We start from the raw sequence: 17716 nt of genomic DNA on the forward strand, positions 1-17716 counted from the left end.
TTTCCGTTGCTTGATGAGGGCTTCTATCTATTGGTTCAAGTCATAGCATTCAGAAATGTCATACCTATGGTCCCAATGGAAGCGGCAATACTTGTTCCTTGGCTTCTTATTCAGGTCGCCCTTTAATTTTTCTAGCCATGCCAGTGTTAGGTCATTCCTTGTCTGCATGAAGACTTGATCAACCGTTGTACTCAGCTGGGTGAAATTGGCCATCCTGCTGGGCGAAGGTTTGGACCTTCTTTTGCCCCTTCGTTCGTTCAACCAAGCAAACTTTCTTCCTTTGTCTTGGTAGGGGTCCCCCTGCCTTTCTCTTTTTTTAGGTCTACCCCCTTGGGCTGTCATGGCATCCTTCGCATTCAAATACTTTGTGGCCTTGTATAGCATGCCAGCCATCATATTCGGGTCATTCTTGTAGATGGAGAAGAGAAACTCCCTAGATTGGAGTCTGTTGGTAAAAGCTATAACTAGAACCTTGTCATAGGCTTCATCAATTTGTAGGGCCTCCTTGTTAAATCGAGTTACATAAGACCTCAAGCTTTCATCTTTCCATTGCTTGATATTTAGCAAGCTTGCCGATGTCCTCTTGTACCTCTGCCCACCAATGAAGTGGGTGACAAAGTGCCCACTTAGTTCCTTAAAGGTGGAGACGGTGTTGGGAGTCAACTTGCAGTACCACACTCTTGCGGGTCCATTGAGTGTGGTGGGGAATGCCTTGCACGTAATTTCGTCCAGAACCCCTTGCATATGCATTAGGGTTTTGAATGTTTCTAGATGGTCAAGTGGATCTTTCGATCCTTCGTATGCTTCTAGCTGCGGCATTCAGAACTTGGTTGGGAGGGGGAAGGAAGTGACTTTCGCCGTGAAGGGTGATTCAATCCGCTGGACTAGTGTGGGTGTAACAAGGAGTATGCCTTGACCGAGTGGACCAGGGAGAAGAAAACACAAGGAGTCGCCACCTAGTTTTATGGTTTTGGAACTATGAATATAGCGCCCTTATGTGGAAGGACTGATCTTACTACCAGAGTATGGGTTCGGAGTTTAGGTATGGAGATGGGAAGGTGTTAGGCACCTAACCCCACCTGACACATAGGTTGGCCTCCACTCATTGTGTTCCAAATCCTAATCCCATCAAAGGGTCCTCTAATATGTTATTTTAAACTCACACACACTAACATGTATCTAACATCCAAACATGATATATGTCCCACACTCATCCATAGCATAACACTCTACCATTCATCTAGCAATATATATCTAGGGGTAGCAAGCACGTCACAAAACAAAAATATCAACAAGGCATTAATCATCAAGTATATTCATCATATTAGTCAATCAAGAAATCTCAACATGTTCATGCAATTATGCATGACTTACCTCACTTATCTCATAGCACCATAAAACCTATGCATCAATGCATGTTCATGTGCATATATATGCTCATGTAATTCAACCAAGATACAAACCCTAATTATTAGTTCAACAATCAATGCAAATGAAACATGTTATTCTACTAACCCTAGACCTGAACATGTGAAAACTAGACCTAACAAGACCTAAACATGTGATTAAAACTAATTAAAACAAACAAAATAGTAAAAACCCTAAATTTGCGTTTTTGGGTACGAGTATACGTACACATACACGCCCAGAAACCCAGTTTTAAAACAACAAAAAAAACAACAACCAAGCAAAAACTAACATGCTTCTAATACAAAACTAAACAATCTAAACTAATAACAAAGATATCAAAGATAAACAAAATAAATAAATAAATAAAAATAAAAAATAAAAAATCTATTCCTAAACATGCATTGGATCTGACAGCAAATAATAACAACACTTAACACCTCAAGACATGATCATTAATATATCCAGTCATTCAACTCTCCAATCAAAACATGACAAGACACAACAAAACAAAATTAATCAAAGCAAACATATTTCTAAGCATTCATAAAATATAATTCAAATTAAGACAAAAAGAACACAAGTTATAAAACCTTAAATTAAGGAAGAGTCATGGAGAGATTTACCTTACTTATGGAACACAACTTGGCTAATATTTTAAACGGCCCCTCAGTGCCTACACAACAAGATTGAATGATAATCAAGAGAATCAAAGTATTCAATAGTTCATAGGTAATCACAACTCAAAATAAAAAGATGTTCTTGAAAAGATTGTTTGAAAAAGGTTTTGAAAAAAAGATTAGAAAATAGTTTCTGCCTTAATGAGTAATAGAGAGAGGTTTTGAAGAGCCAAAAACGTTCTCAATGATGTGTGTGCAGAAAGTTCAAAGTTAGAAAATAATTTTGGAAGATTTTAGGTGAAAAATCAACTCTCTCTTGCTAGGGTTTGAGTTTGGAGGCATAAGGTTGTATTTATATGTTTAAACTAGGATTTTCGGGCTCATTTAAAGGGTTTTGGACGTTCTAAAGGGTCGAAGGGCCGGGCCCTATCTAAGAGGGAGGCTTTGGCCCTAAAAAATGATGTTCTAGGCCTCTGGAACTCAGCCTGCATACACAAGTTTAGGGCTATGCATGCATGCATGCTCCCCGCACACGCATATGTCTCCAGAAACTCTAATTTTGATAGCTCTAATAGCCCATATTCAAATGGCCATAAATCACTCGATATAAATCCAAATTAGGTAATATTTATGGGAAAATTGAAGCCCAGGATGTCTACTTTCTAATGAAATAAACTCTACTCAAATATACTTTGTGGATAAAAAGTTATGATAAAAAAAGTGAGAAAACATCACTTTTTAGCATTGTTTTCAAAGCAATTTGAGCACTTTTGAGTTGTGATTACTTCCAAACTATCAAATTAACTTCAATTATCATTTGTAGACATTTCAAGCTCATCATTGGGACCAGGTACTAAATTTTATTAATCGGATACAAAATGAGGTGTCTACAACTAGTTCATCCAGGCTGGTGGATACCCGTCCCCTCATAGCGTTCATCATCATGTCCATCTTCTCTTTCATCATTTGCATGTCTTGTGCCATGCGTATAGTGCTATTCTCCAATTCAAACGGTTGGTCAATGTCTTCTTATCGATCCCGCTTGTTGAGGACATTGCTTTCTTCCTGATCCTCCCTTTTCCCATCGATCTCTTGTCACGAGGTGACTGTCGTTCTGCTCTTCATTATCCTATTCATCATGTTGGTTGTTGGGACGTCGTTCATTCCTTTGATTCAACTGCTGCTCCAACTTTTGGTTACGCTAGGTGAGTTGTTCAACTATTACGGCTAGGGTTTGCACTTGTCTTTCCAAGGCGTTGGAAGGGTTCTCTGTTTCCTAGTTGATGGTGGTCATCGATCGCATCTGGACCATGCAACTCCGCAACTCTTTGTCTTAGAAGCAATGATATGGCTAATCACTCATTCCCACAGACGATGCCAACTAATAATGCACAAAAATCGTCAGTGAGCTAATTGTTCACACATGTACCAATTAGGGTACCTAAAGAACAAGAGAATAATGAACCAACAGAGAGCATTGGTGGGGCACCGGCCAAAAACCCTTAAAAGGTTAAGTTGGTGAAATAATCACCAAGAACTTAATAGTGTGAGAGCTAGAGATTTTCTGCATATCTTAGGTATGAGGAGACTTGGTGCTTTTATATCAGTGAAGGGTTAACTAAGAACCCATGAATGTAGGGATTCTCCTTGTGTGGAGGATACAAAGTTGATGCTCCAAGATCTTAGGGCCTTACTTACCATGTTGGGAAGGCACAAACGTGGAATAGGGTCCTAGGGCGTGGAGCATAAGTTATTTCCATGTAGGGGCTTATGCGTGGAGAATACGCAAAGGCCTGTGGGGCCTAACACATCCGGTGGTCGGGTTCACGCAAACTCATCCGTCGGCCTAGGTGTTATTCTCTGGTCGCGTTATGCGTCTTATCCATCTGTTCACTCTTAAATGCTCGCCACTCATTATGATCATTTGCTAAGTACCCGATGAATCCCATGAAGCTGATGGATCTCCATGAGGCCAACGAGTGTCGTGGAGGAGGGGTAGGACCTGTCCTAACAAGCCGTCAAGCGAGGGTCCTTCATCTTTAGAAGAAAACACTCATGCCGAAAAGACCCCTATTAGTGTGCATGGTGCTACATTACCGATACATGTTGAGACATACTCACTCCTAAATTTGTGAATTTTTTTTTGTTTCTACGAAATAACACGCATGCATGTTATAGGCAAAGGGAACAAGGTACTTGGTACTAAACTTGTCTTTGGTCAAGCAAATTGTAGGTGTGTAGGGGAAACGCCTTTTGATAGGCCAAGAATGTATTGACCCCTTATGATAAATTAATCAATTGATTTAGCCAAGTTAATTAAATAATTCAATTAACGAGCAAAATGCGTGGTAGCACAAAGAAATCGCCAACTGAGTAAATATGCAGCGGAAATTAAATTGACACAGTGATTTGTTTACGAATGGGGAAAACCTACACAGCAAAAACCCAACCGAGTGATTTTAGGGTCACCACTCCTGAGAATCCACTATTATCGAAAGAAGCGGTTACAAGTAAAGGAATCCCAGTACCTTATGCTAACCTACAATTGAACCCTTGCCCCAATACCCAATTGGACTTGTTTTGCAGTGACAATCTCTCCTTTTCAATGCACAGCTCCCAATACATGACTAACCAATTCGATGCGCGGATCCCAGTGCGCAGGTTACTCACCAACTTAAGAAAGATGTTGGCTGCAAAGTTCTTCAGTTTATCACACGATGAAGATCACGAAACTTCTTGGTTACAAAACCCTACAGTTTACAAACATAGCAGCTTCTTCAAGAGAAAGATGAACTAAGACAAATTCTATCTCTGGTTACAATTTGCATGAACACAACTTTGATTCACACTCGTGCAACCTTTGACGGCCCTTAAAATAATCCGTATATATGTTCAAGGTTGTGAGAAAAGAAAGCTCAAACATATACACATGGATTGGATTAAAATCAGAGCTAAAAATCTGTTTTTCATAAACCTCGATAGATAGCTTATCTATCAAGCTAACTGTCGAGCATTGGGCTTCAGTAGCTTTTAAACCTCAATAGATATTAGCTATCGAGCTAGCTTTTGAGATTTAAAATCCAGCACATCTTCACTTGTTTCTTGGACAGACTTAAATGGTTTTAACACTTGAACTTGAAACCTTATTTCTTGAAGTATTAAACACATCCTAGATCTACCCAACTACAAGTAAAGTGCATTTTGTCAAAGGATTAGCCAATTACATAAAATATTGACATATGTTCCTAACATGGTTCACATATGTCCTAACAATCTTCCCATTTGGCAATCTGCAACAAAACCACAACAAACAAATGAACATATGAGAGAAGTCATAAATCACTCAACTCATACTCACTTGTTGAATTACAATAAAATCTATCCTAACACAAACTCTTGAAAAAATTTGCAAGAAGACTTTGACAACCTATATTTCTGAAACACTTTAAACAAAACTCATCAAGGCATCTTAGTATGAAACAGAAGTATAAGATTGCATACATTAAATAAGAAACATGTATATATACAGTTAAAAAAATAACATATGGAGAGATAGGTGAAATGTGATAACAACATCATCAAATATATATATATATATATATATATATATGTATATATCAAAGATAAGTACAATGTTTGCTATCACTAAATGGTCACAAGACCAAAGTACAAGAGATAATGTATCTAAAATAGAATGAAAAGAAAAGATATAAAAATTCTCACAACATCCCTCATAAACACTCCCCCTATCACAAAATCTCCTATGCTAACCCTCCCTCTATATGTATGACTGCTCTCATATCAAAACTACTCCCCTTTTTTGTCACGAGTGACAAAGGGTAAGTACATCAAGTAGACATCTCATCATCACTAAGCGAGCTAGCACCATCGTCCTCATTAGCACCGTCACTACTGGAGCCGTCATCACTCTCATCCTCAGAAGCTGATGGAGATGGAGAAGAAGCAACAGTGAAACCACCCATGACAGCCTGTCGTCATGCGATACGACCAACACGAGTGTTCACCTGACACAACTCATCACTAAGAGTGTCAAGTCGAACATCCATGTGCATAAGCTGTGCCATGATGGCATCAAGTGTCACTCCACCCGTCGAGGAAGGAGCGGAGGCGGAAGGAGCTAAAGAAGCAAGAGGAGCTGCCATCTTGGTCTGTGTCCGCCTTGGGCGCAGTTGAGCCTCACTCCGTCTAACAGTAGTAGCGTTAATGGCACCCATAACGGAGAAGTGATTAGACACAGGACAAGGGACAGAAAAATGGTGAATGATCATCGTGATAGCCGAAGGAAAAATGAGCTTATCACGAGTCGCTGTATCCCTATAAACATCTATAAGGGATAGGATGAAGTGAGAAGGGAAGTCAATGGAAATGTCCTCTAAGAGGGACAACAAAAACCGAGCACGAGGCTCTATGATAGTGTTATAGTGAGACAAGGGATGAAGAATAAATGTCATCACCATGTTAAGGAATCTCAGACCTTTTGCAAAGCCCGAGCAAGGGGCGTTTTGACGATCACACGAAAAAGAAGATGTCTCACAAAAGAGAGACGAGAGTTCATCTTTGGACACAGTCCTCAGACGATTGCAACCAGGGTATTCAGGATGCGCTACCCTAGGAATGTGTAGTACCTCGGATACAAGATCCGAAGTAACTACAATGCGTATACCCCGAACGCGAGTGACAAACTGGGGAATAGAGTAATCAAATCCGTGCATGTTGGAGTAAAACTCATGTATGATCACAGAAGGTCACATGACCAGGACACCACATAGTGACTCCTAACCCCTACTATAGATGACAGTGGGAAGGTCAGTATCGAAAAAGTCCGATAGGATGATTTGGCATTCGAAATGAATGCCTCGTCTAGAAAAGTTTTCCAAGAAGTCCTTACGGGCCTTCTCATCACAGAGCTAAACAGAAGGAGTAGAGTCAGAAAAAGAAGATGCCCCAGAACAAAGAGGGTTTTGGGACGGAGTGGATTTTCGTTTAGGTGCCATGATGCAACTAACCGAAAGAGAGAGAGAGAGAGGGAGAAAGAGAGACATGCAGAAAAGCACCAAACACATCAATATATAGGAATATAAAGAAATGAAGGTATGTATGCATGAAAATGCATGGATATGTGACATGCAAAAAAAAAAAACTATCATGGGCTTAGCCCAATCCAAACCTAGCAGCACACAACAATTCAACATATATAGCACACATCTATAATGCATGAAAATATAGTTAACATGTTCATGAAATGAAATGCATGATGATTTTAAATCATTGAAATAAAAACCCATCCCAAAACTTAAAAAAAAAAAAAAAAAAAAAAAAAAAAAAAAAAAAAAAACTCAAAATTTTTGAAAAAAATCTCAAATAATTTCAAAAACCCCAAAAGTTAGGTCAAAGATCATGAAATGCATGATAAAGAGGGAGAAAGCATCATACTAGGTGAAGAACACGGATCATGAGACCGAAAATGAAGTGAGGAAGATGAAATTATTGAGTTTTGGGTGTTTGGGAAAAGGAGAGATACTTTTCTGTCGAGAGAGATCAGGGAGAAATGGAATAGAAATCGCGTGGATCCTATTTATAGGAAATCTCAGTTTCTCGATGGATTAAAAGGTATCGAGAATTAAAAACACTTGTTTTATCTGTCGAAGAGCTATCCAAAATCTATCGAGAGGTGTCCACAGCTAAAGGATCTTAATGGATCGTGGTAGCTATCGAGCATCTAGAAAGTTTCTCGATGGATCGAAGTAGCTATCAAGAAGCTGTCAAGAATGCAATAAAAAGCAACTGAAGGGTCTCGATAGATAGCCTAGCTGTCGAGAGGAATCGAAAAGTTATCGAGATTGCTTAAAAACAATTTTTCAAGAAGAGAAAAACATAGATATGAATGCAATCACGCATGCTATACAACCAAAGATCCAAGCAACATTTTAAGCTCTCAAAATCATCTCTCAACAAGAAAAATGTCAAGTACATAGATCCAAAACACACACACAAACACACACACTAAACAACTCTAAACAATTTTATATTTCAAAAACAAGTTAAGACAATTTAGTAAGTATACATTAACACATGTATTCCTTGTGATGGCCAAATCACATTGTACTTGCACATGTATCAAAAGTAGCAAAGAATATTGCGTGTTGTGTGTGAAAAACATCACAAGATTGCATAAATGTCTACATGTTATGTCGATTTGAGATATGAGAAAATCACTTTAACTCACACACAATCATAACTGTTTGATAGAGATTATCACCTTCGAGGTACATCCTATAACTCTCACATCTACTAGAATACACGCTTGTAATCATACATAAAGTATTTTGATTCTTTTTGCTTTTTGTTATTCTATTCATATTTTTCTTTTTAGCAAACCATGCATGGGCATATAAGAGATAGAAAAGAAATACCCAATGATGTTAAGCATTTGACATTCCACATTTACTATACCAAAGTATACAAATGTCATTTCATGATTGGCGGGCAACAATGGTGAGATGGTTACTTATGCCTTTCTCTTAGGATTTTTTAGTCCTTCCTGTCAAAAAGAATGATACGAGTGCTAAGCACAAGAGATTACTTAATCTTACTCATCACAAACACAAGCCACAAAGCTTACTTGCTTAGTTGTGCATAGAGATGTTCATCTAAACTTCAAAAGATACAAGTTTAGAAAACTTTGTTTCAATGGCCATCTAAGGTACACAAGCACCAATGTACACAAACACGTACTGTTTTTGTATTTTTTTGATTTTTCAATTTATTTATTTATTTTTATTTAAACCAAAATAAAGAAAAACCGGGAAAAAAAATGTCAAACAAAGCAATGCATAAAACTAGACTAACTCAAAATACGAAAACAAACCACACAAGTAATACAAAAACAAAAACAAGAAGAGGAGAGAAAAAAATAATGATAGAACCACTTGGAGCCTTTTTCCTTCCACACCTTGGAAGAATCTTTCTGTTTAGCAAATCCTTGATCCTACAGTGAGGGGGAAGAATTGAATATGTTCAAGTTCAAAAGGAACATGAGGGTTTTGAGAAGATCTCCAAGATTAGCAAAGGATGATGGAAACTGATTTTGGTTTCCCGATGAGATCATGGTTGCTTTGTTGAGTGATGACAGAAATGCTGCTTTTTCTATTTGGGCTTTTGAGTATTTCCCTTTTGAGCCCTAGGGTTCTTAATCTTTTTCTTATCAAATTTAGGGGGTGCTCTTAAGATAGATTTACCCTTATCTATGTTCTCACTAGCTAATTCATTTTTAACATCATTGTTCTCAGTTTCAACATGATTAGCAGAAGGAACAAAAACAGTAGTACTAGCAGAAGCAATACTAGGAGAAGAGAAATCATACCTTAAACCAGTTTGATCAAAAGTGGATTTCTAAAGATTAAGCATCTCATCAAGCTTTGCACTTGAAGTTCTTTCTAACTGGGTTCTGACTTGGAACAGTTCCGCCTCAAGCTTCTTGGTTTTCTTAACCAAGAAATTATTTTCAAATCTCAGTGCTCCAATGGTCTAATTTGCTTCATCAAACTTTGTGGAGATTTCTTCTCGTTCAAGCTCCACTTCACTAAGCTTCTTAGTGGCCAACCTATACAACTTCTCATGCTTTTCTGAGACCTTGTATAATTTTGCATAGGTTGTGTGTATGTTATCTTATTCATCCATCTTTTCAAACTTAGACTCCACCAATTCCTCTTCTTCATCCACATCTTCAACAATCCCTTTAGTAGGATTTACAGTGGCAGTGAAAGCATTTAGGATTCCATCATCCTCATTGTTGGAATCATCTTCAAGCTCAGTGTCGCTCAAGGTAGCAGCAAGTGTCTTGCTTTTCCCAATGGTCTTGAGATATGTAGGGCACTCTTGTTTCATGTGTTCGAAGCCTTGACACCCAACAAATTTTGGTCCTGATGGAACTGTGTACTGACTGCCATCCCTAGCATTCTTCTTCCCTTTGTCTTGGCTCTTAAACTGCAAAGAACTAGATTGCTTTCGGTCCTTGTCAAATCCTTTCGCATTGGCATTCTTTATAAACTTCTTGAACTGCCTCATGATATAGGATTTCATCTTAGAATCTTCATTGTTTGAAGACTCATTAGTGTCATTGCTCTTGGCCTTTAATGTCATGCTTTTGCTCTTACTTGATTTCCCAATCCTTGTCAAACCCAACTCATAGGTCTGCAAATTGCAATCCAACTCTATCAAAGGAATTTTGTCAATATCCTTTCATTTCTCAATCACGATGATCTTGGCATGAAATCTCTCGAGTAGAGATCTGAGCACCTTTCTCACAAATCTTGGGTTCAAGAATGGTTTTCCCAAGATTAAAGGTTGAGGTCACTGTGTCCTTGAGTTTGGCATAGAACTTATCGAATGACCCATCCTCCTTCATCTTAATCTCTTCAAAGCTCATAGTAAGCCTGTAAAGTTTTGAATCCTTGACAACCTTGGTTCTTTCATAGGTTGTTTGGAGAATGGTTCATGCTTTCTTAGCAGTTTCAGTAAAGGATATCTTCTTGAGCTCCTCATTCGTGACTGCACTGAATAGATCATTCAATGCCCTATTGTTGAAGTTTTTCACCTTGATCTTAGCGTCATCCCAATCGGCCAGTGCTTCCGTAGGCTTGGTCCAGCCTATCTCCACAACTTGCCACACTTTTTCATCTAATGACTGCAAGAAAACTCTTATGCATACTTTCCAGTATATATATAGTTAGTGTCATCAAATAAAGGAGGTATAATAAGAGACTGTCCTCTATCCATGATAAACAAAGGTTAATGGATCACACAACAAAGATTAAAACATAATTAGAGTGTGCCTACTTTGATACCACTTGATAGGCCAAGAATGTATTTACCTCTTGTGATAAATTAATCAATTGATTTAGCCAAGTTAATTAATTAATTCAATTAATGAGCAAAACGCGTGGTAACACAAACAAATCACCAACTAAGTAAATATGCAGCGGAAATTAAATTGACATGGTGATTTTGTTTAAGAATGGGGAAAACCTACATGACAAAAACCTCCACCAAGTGATTTTAAGGTCACTACTCCCAAGAATCCACTATTATCAAAACAAGCGGTTACAAGTAAAGAAATCCCAGTACCTTATACTAACCTACAATTAAACCCTTACCCTAATACCTAATTGGACTTGTTCTGTAGTGACAATCTCTTCTTTTCAATGCATGGCTCCTAGTACATGACTAACCAATTCGATGCGCAGATCCCAGTACGCAGCTTACTCATCAACTTAAGAATGATGTTGGCTGCAAAGTTCTTCAGTCCATCACATGATGAAGATCACAAAGCTCCTTGGTTACAAAACCCTATGGTGTACAAACACAACAGCTTCTTCAAGAGAAAGATGATTAGGGAAAATTTTGTCTTCGATCACAATTTGCATGAACACAACTTTGCTTCACACTCATGCAATCTTTGACGGCCCTTAAAATAATCCTTATATATGTTTAGGGTTGTGAGAAAAGAAAGTCTAAACATATACACACAGATTGGATGAAAATTAGAGCTGAAAATCTGTTTTTCATAAACCTCGATAGATAGCTTATCTATCGAGCTAGCTGTCGAGCATCGGGCTTTAGCAGCTTTTAAACCTCAATATATACTAGCTATCAAGCTAGCTGTCGAGATTTAAAATCCAGCACATCTTCACTTGTTTCTTGAATAGACTTGCATGGTTTTAACACTTGAATTTGAAATCTTGTTTCTTGAAATATTAAACACATTCTAGATTTACCCAATTACAAGTAAAGTGCGTTTTGTCAAAGGATTAGCCAATTACATAAAATATTGACATATGTTCCTAACATGATTCACAGATGTCCTAACACCTTTAACTCCTAAAAAAGATGGTGAATGTGAACTTCCTTCCATTTGCCTTTAATCACAATTAGTAATGTTGTTTTTGTAACATTTCTTAGGAGGGGGGAGGGTGGAATTTGATGTGACGAATGAGAAAGTATCTCAGGGCTCATGAATCATCTCTCTCACAATACATCAATTTCATAATGTGGAATCACAAAAGAGATGATAGATACACTGAATACATGAAATAATTATTACATAGTTGACAGACTTCTTGTGAAGATATGAACACAATGTCGGTCGCTGAATTTCAATCATATCTATCATTGAAGAAAGTTGGTGTAAAGAGTAGGTGCGTGCCGCTAATTCAAAATGTTGAAAATTGATACTTGAAAGCAAGATTCAGAAAACCGTAAAGCGTGTCAAATTTTATCCCTTTATTTTCCCTACCCTAAATTCTTGCATAAAAGTTTATTAGATTTGGAGCCGAAAGAACTATGGTCAAAAAGGTTGAATTGGAAGCAAATTTAAATCAGCTGGGTCAAGATCTGTTTTCGGCATGCTCTAAATCAAAGTCGGGCCATCATGGAAATCAGTAATCATTCTTTATTAATGCCACCTCAATATATAACACTTACATTATGTACAAGTTTAAATGAATAGGAAATAAGAGAATAAGAAGGTGAGGAAAAAAAAAAAAAAAAAAAAAGGGAGAGGAAAAAGTATAGATATTAATATATTATCTTCCACAGTTTAAATGTTAGGAGAAAACCATATAATTTGAGTTGAATTATGAATATAACCCTTTTCTTTAATTCCTTTTTACTATTAAGGGCGATTTTAGTAAAATCACTTATACCTAAGTCTTTTTATTTTTTTGAGTCAACTCCATCGAGCTTGGAATAGTTGGATTTTCATCAATTCAAACCCTTTTTTTCCCCCTGAATAAAAACTCCTAAATGAAAGATTTCGGTTCCGCTCCTTTTTTTTTTTTTTTTTTTTTTTTTTTAAAAAAAATCATTTTACTTTCACTCCATTCTGGCAGCAAATTAGAGTAATATTACATAATATATTTCTAAGCAAATTGGTTTTTTCCTGTCCGTAGGGCTATAAAAAAAATTCCAATATTTATTCATGAATAACTCAAGTTTGGCCGTTTGACTTCAAGTTTGATGCTCAATTAATTAACTAAAGATTGAGCATCAATTTTAATCTATTAAATAAGATTTCTGAAACACCATTTTTATTTTTATTTATTTTTCTAAAATCCATGCATATACTTTATTTTAATTTTAATTTTTTTTTTTACCAAGCCATTCTATATCCTAAACTAGCAACTAATTACATACCCGGACCCCAAAAATCTCGAGTAGTAGGGACATCAACCAGTTGCCGAAGAGAAAGATAAACCAAAAATTGGGCAGATTTGAGAGATGGTGACGGGTTTAAGGATTTTTTTGGGCTAGAGCACCGCCTAACTATCAAATGATTGGCTTTATCCGTTGAATATATAATTTATATATTGAAAAGGAAGTTACTTTGGGTGGGCTCCTTTAGATTTTATGGTGGGTTCCAACCACCAACCACCAAATTCTGCCAATGGTCAAGCACACATAATGCGCGTGCTTCCGAATCACTTCAGTAGCAGTAGGTAACTAATAAGGTGTGGTTTTATTTTTATTTTTATTTTTATTTTTATTTGTTTTATACAGTCTTTTTAAGCATTTATGAAAAGTTTTTAATCTTTTTTTTTTTTTTGCGTATAAATTTATTTTTGTCAATTTTCATTAAATAAACAAATAAATTTCAATAAAAGTTAACCCAACTCACAATTAAAAAGACACTTCCTATATTTTATAAATCGCTTGAACGAGAAAGAAGTATAAAAGGGTCACACATCAAAAGCTTTGTTGATCAATTGGTTTTTAATATTGTTTCTTATGAGAATAAATAAAGAAAAAAAAAAAGTCACACAATAAGTCTCAATATATATATATATATATATATATTTATATTTATATATATTGGTAACTATTAACTTGGCATGTGTTGTGATCAAGGGAATCAATCTCGTACCAAAGGCAATACCAGTTTAACCAGTAAAATGATATATTTCAATACTGGTCAATACCGGTGTACTGTTTCGAGTTTATCGTTATTATATATATATATATATATATATATATACACACACATATATATTAATAAATATAAAAGTTTACCATAAAACATTACCTCAATTCAAAATAAATAATTCATGGTTTTAGACTTTAGTATCAACAATATATATATATATATATATATATATATAACATAAATCTTAATTGTTCATTGTATACTAAGAAAACAAATAATACTAATAAGTTAATGCAAGTAAGTTACCATTTTACCCTTACAAGAATTCAAAAATTACAAAACTAAAAAATAAAACTTTTTTTTTCTGTACCAGCCAGTACACCTGGTAAATGGCCGGTACGCCTGGTATTTAATCCGGTACGAAACGTTAGCGTTTCAATACCGGTATGGTACATACCGGCCGATATGCCCGGTACCAATAGGGTATCAACCACCTTGGTTGTGATTAACATACAATAAAAAATTTGTATTAATAGTTAGTTTTTATGAAAATAATATTGCTCCAATAACAATTTATCATATTAAAAAATTAGGATAAAAAAATATTGTATCATTAACTTGTTGGTAAACATTTACTTGTTCTTTTTTCCCGTGTGAGATGATTGATATGGACTTTTTGATGCAATCTTAGATTGATATTTTAATAAACATTTACTTGTTCTTTTTTCCCGTGTGAGATGATTGATATGGACTTTTTGATACTATCTTAGATTGATATGGACTTTTTGATACTGTCTTAGGTATTCCTTCGGTTGTTGAGATAAAGGCATGCACAACACATTACCAATTATTGAGCAAACCTTAACCCAGACCTACTTAAGATGCAAGTTCTCCTAAGATGTAGATAAGTCATGAGTTATATAAATTCAAAAGTTCAAATATCGCACGTCCCATAATCTTTGACGCACTTTGGCAAATTACTACTTTTCAAATTATATATATATATATATATATATATATATATATTATACAAAGTTTTGATAATTTCATTCTATAATATTTTATCGTACAAATTTCCAAAAGAAAATATCTGACTATGTGACCGATCACCAGGACCTACAATAGCATTTCAAAACTTAATGTCAAAGATTCATTCTTATGTAGAATGATCATAGGCATGCTGCATATAAGAATATATATATATATATATATATATATATATATATGGGACAAGTGTAATTTGAAGCAATTTTATACTACTTAGTATCTTTTTATTAGACGTGACTTTTGACAAATTCATCGTTCAATTATATGTTCTTTTTATACCCACAATGTTTGCAAAATTTCAAAATAATCATAGGTTTAAATTCATGTTTTTGTAATTTAAAATTATGCATAAAAGATGAACTTATAAAACGAATAGTAAATAGCATCTGATTAATACGAAATTTGGCATAAGTTTTAAGAACATAGATTAAATGTAATTCAGCATTGGGATTTTCAAAATACTAATCTAATAAAATGTTATTAGGTAATGTAATATTTCTTAAAGATACACCAAGTGCAACTTTATCTTGACACATATATATATGGTTGGGTTCAAGTTACACCTAATGTAACTTGAAGTAGTGTTACATCACTCAAATTTTTTTTAATTTAATGCGAATTTTGATAAATTTACTGTTTTAAATTATCTTCATATATTTTCCATACTTGTAAAATTTCAAGTTGATCAAAGATCAATAGTTATATCATCAATCAACTATTTAAATTCAAGTTTTTGTAATAAAAATAATGCATAAAAGATGAATTTATGGATCAAATGGTAAATAACATCTTTTTGGTATGAAACTTGACATGCATATTAAGAACATATAGAACATGTAATCAAAAAATGAAAATTTCAAAATATGAATTGAAAAACAAGTTATTGGTGGTGTAACAATGCTTAGAGTTACACCAGGTGTAACTTGAATACAACCTATAATTACATTTTTAAAATAACATCAATGTGGTGCTGACTAAATTATGTCCCTTCTATACTTCAGTAAAATAATTTTTGTTTATAGATTCACTTTGTTGCCTCAATAAGAATAGGAGACCTCCGTACATGGTAGAAAAGCAAAAGGGTAAAGGGGAGGTAGCATTGTAAAATGAATATCACGATATTGAAATAGGGCTGTAAATGAACCAAGTCTTCATAAATTACTTGGTTTTGGTTGGATAAAAATCTTGTTCATGTTTGTTTATTTTTAAACAAATCAAGTTTGAGTTTTAGTTTTAGGCTTATTTAATGAATGAGTTAAGACCAAGCAAAAACAATTGTTTGTGAACAAGCTCATGAACATTAGAACTCAATACAAAACAAGCCGAGCCTAAACTCATTTATGGGCTTGGTAATAAGCTTGATTTGACCTTAACAATTCAACTCATATATCTTACTAAGACTTTAAGTAACTGGGCGTTGGGAATACTCATCCAAACCAAATAAGCTTAATAATAAGCTTAATATGGACTTGATAATGTACTTGTTTTGGATCTCTGAATCAAACTTAATATTGAGCTCGAGCCCAACTTGACTAATAAATCAAGTCGAACCCAAGCTTTTATACTTTTTGACGAGCTCAAGCTTTAACATCATTTATAGGCTTGGTTTGAGCTCGAGCCAAGTTTGAACACTCATTACTTGACAAAACTCAGCTCTTTTACAGCTCTTTAAACACCTTAACGAAGTGAGGTTTGGATGTTTTGAAAAATAGAAAGAGAGAAAGGAACTAAGAAGGAAAACAAAATTTTCACTTTAGAAAAACATGGACACATTAGAAGAACCTTTTTTTTTTTTTTCCCTATTATGTGGAATGTCTCTATAAAATCAAAGAGAAAACGTTTTGGGCTCATATTAAAGGATTAATAACAAGTAAAAGCACAATTGAATCATATGTACTATGTAGTCAAATCGTGTGAGATCATTATAGGATTGCAATTTTGTGCTATCCTACGATCTAGCTTGCTTACATTCATATCAACTCAAGCAAAATTTTCAGTTAATTTTAACATAAGAATCTAACTTTTTTCTATTTTATATAACCTCTTTTCAGAAACACTTACATCAAATTATCTATTTTACACTACGTCTCATTAAAATATTATTTCTTTATCAATTTTTTTTTTTTTTTGGTTGCTCTATGTGTGTCTGTTTGAAAGAGAGTAAAGAACTATTTAAAAAAAAAAAAAATTATGTGAATAGTAACTGTGTATATTTACATGGTTACTGTAACAACAATCTAAATTTATACAGGCTTACATAGACTGATGTGGGTAATTTTTGGTATCCAATGTGAAAACTTTATCACTAATATTATTATACATTAATTGATATGAGTGCTTAAATTATGCTTTGCAAACAATCTTGATACAATCTGGATTTTTTTTTTGTGGTTAAGGATCATAAAGATCTTGCAATCCTATTTGAAAGTTCAAATAGTGTGTAAAACACCCTTGAACGTTTAGACCCCCAATTACAAAATAACCAATTCAAGTTTTATGTCAAACAACTAGTGTGCGGAAAATAAACAAAAGCTATAAAACAGAATTAGTAAACAATCTAAGCCAATTTAAAATCACAACCCACAGTAGATAATCAAAAGCAAAGATAAAAGGGAAGGAAGATGCAAACACAAGGATAACACATGATGTGTTATCAAAGAGGAAACCGAAATCCTCGGTGTAAAACCTCTCCGCCGCCCTC

Source organism: Quercus lobata, chromosome 1, assembly GCF_001633185.2.
Source record: "Quercus lobata isolate SW786 chromosome 1, ValleyOak3.0 Primary Assembly, whole genome shotgun sequence".
In the NCBI taxonomy this organism is placed as follows: Eukaryota; Viridiplantae; Streptophyta; class Magnoliopsida; order Fagales; family Fagaceae; genus Quercus; species Quercus lobata.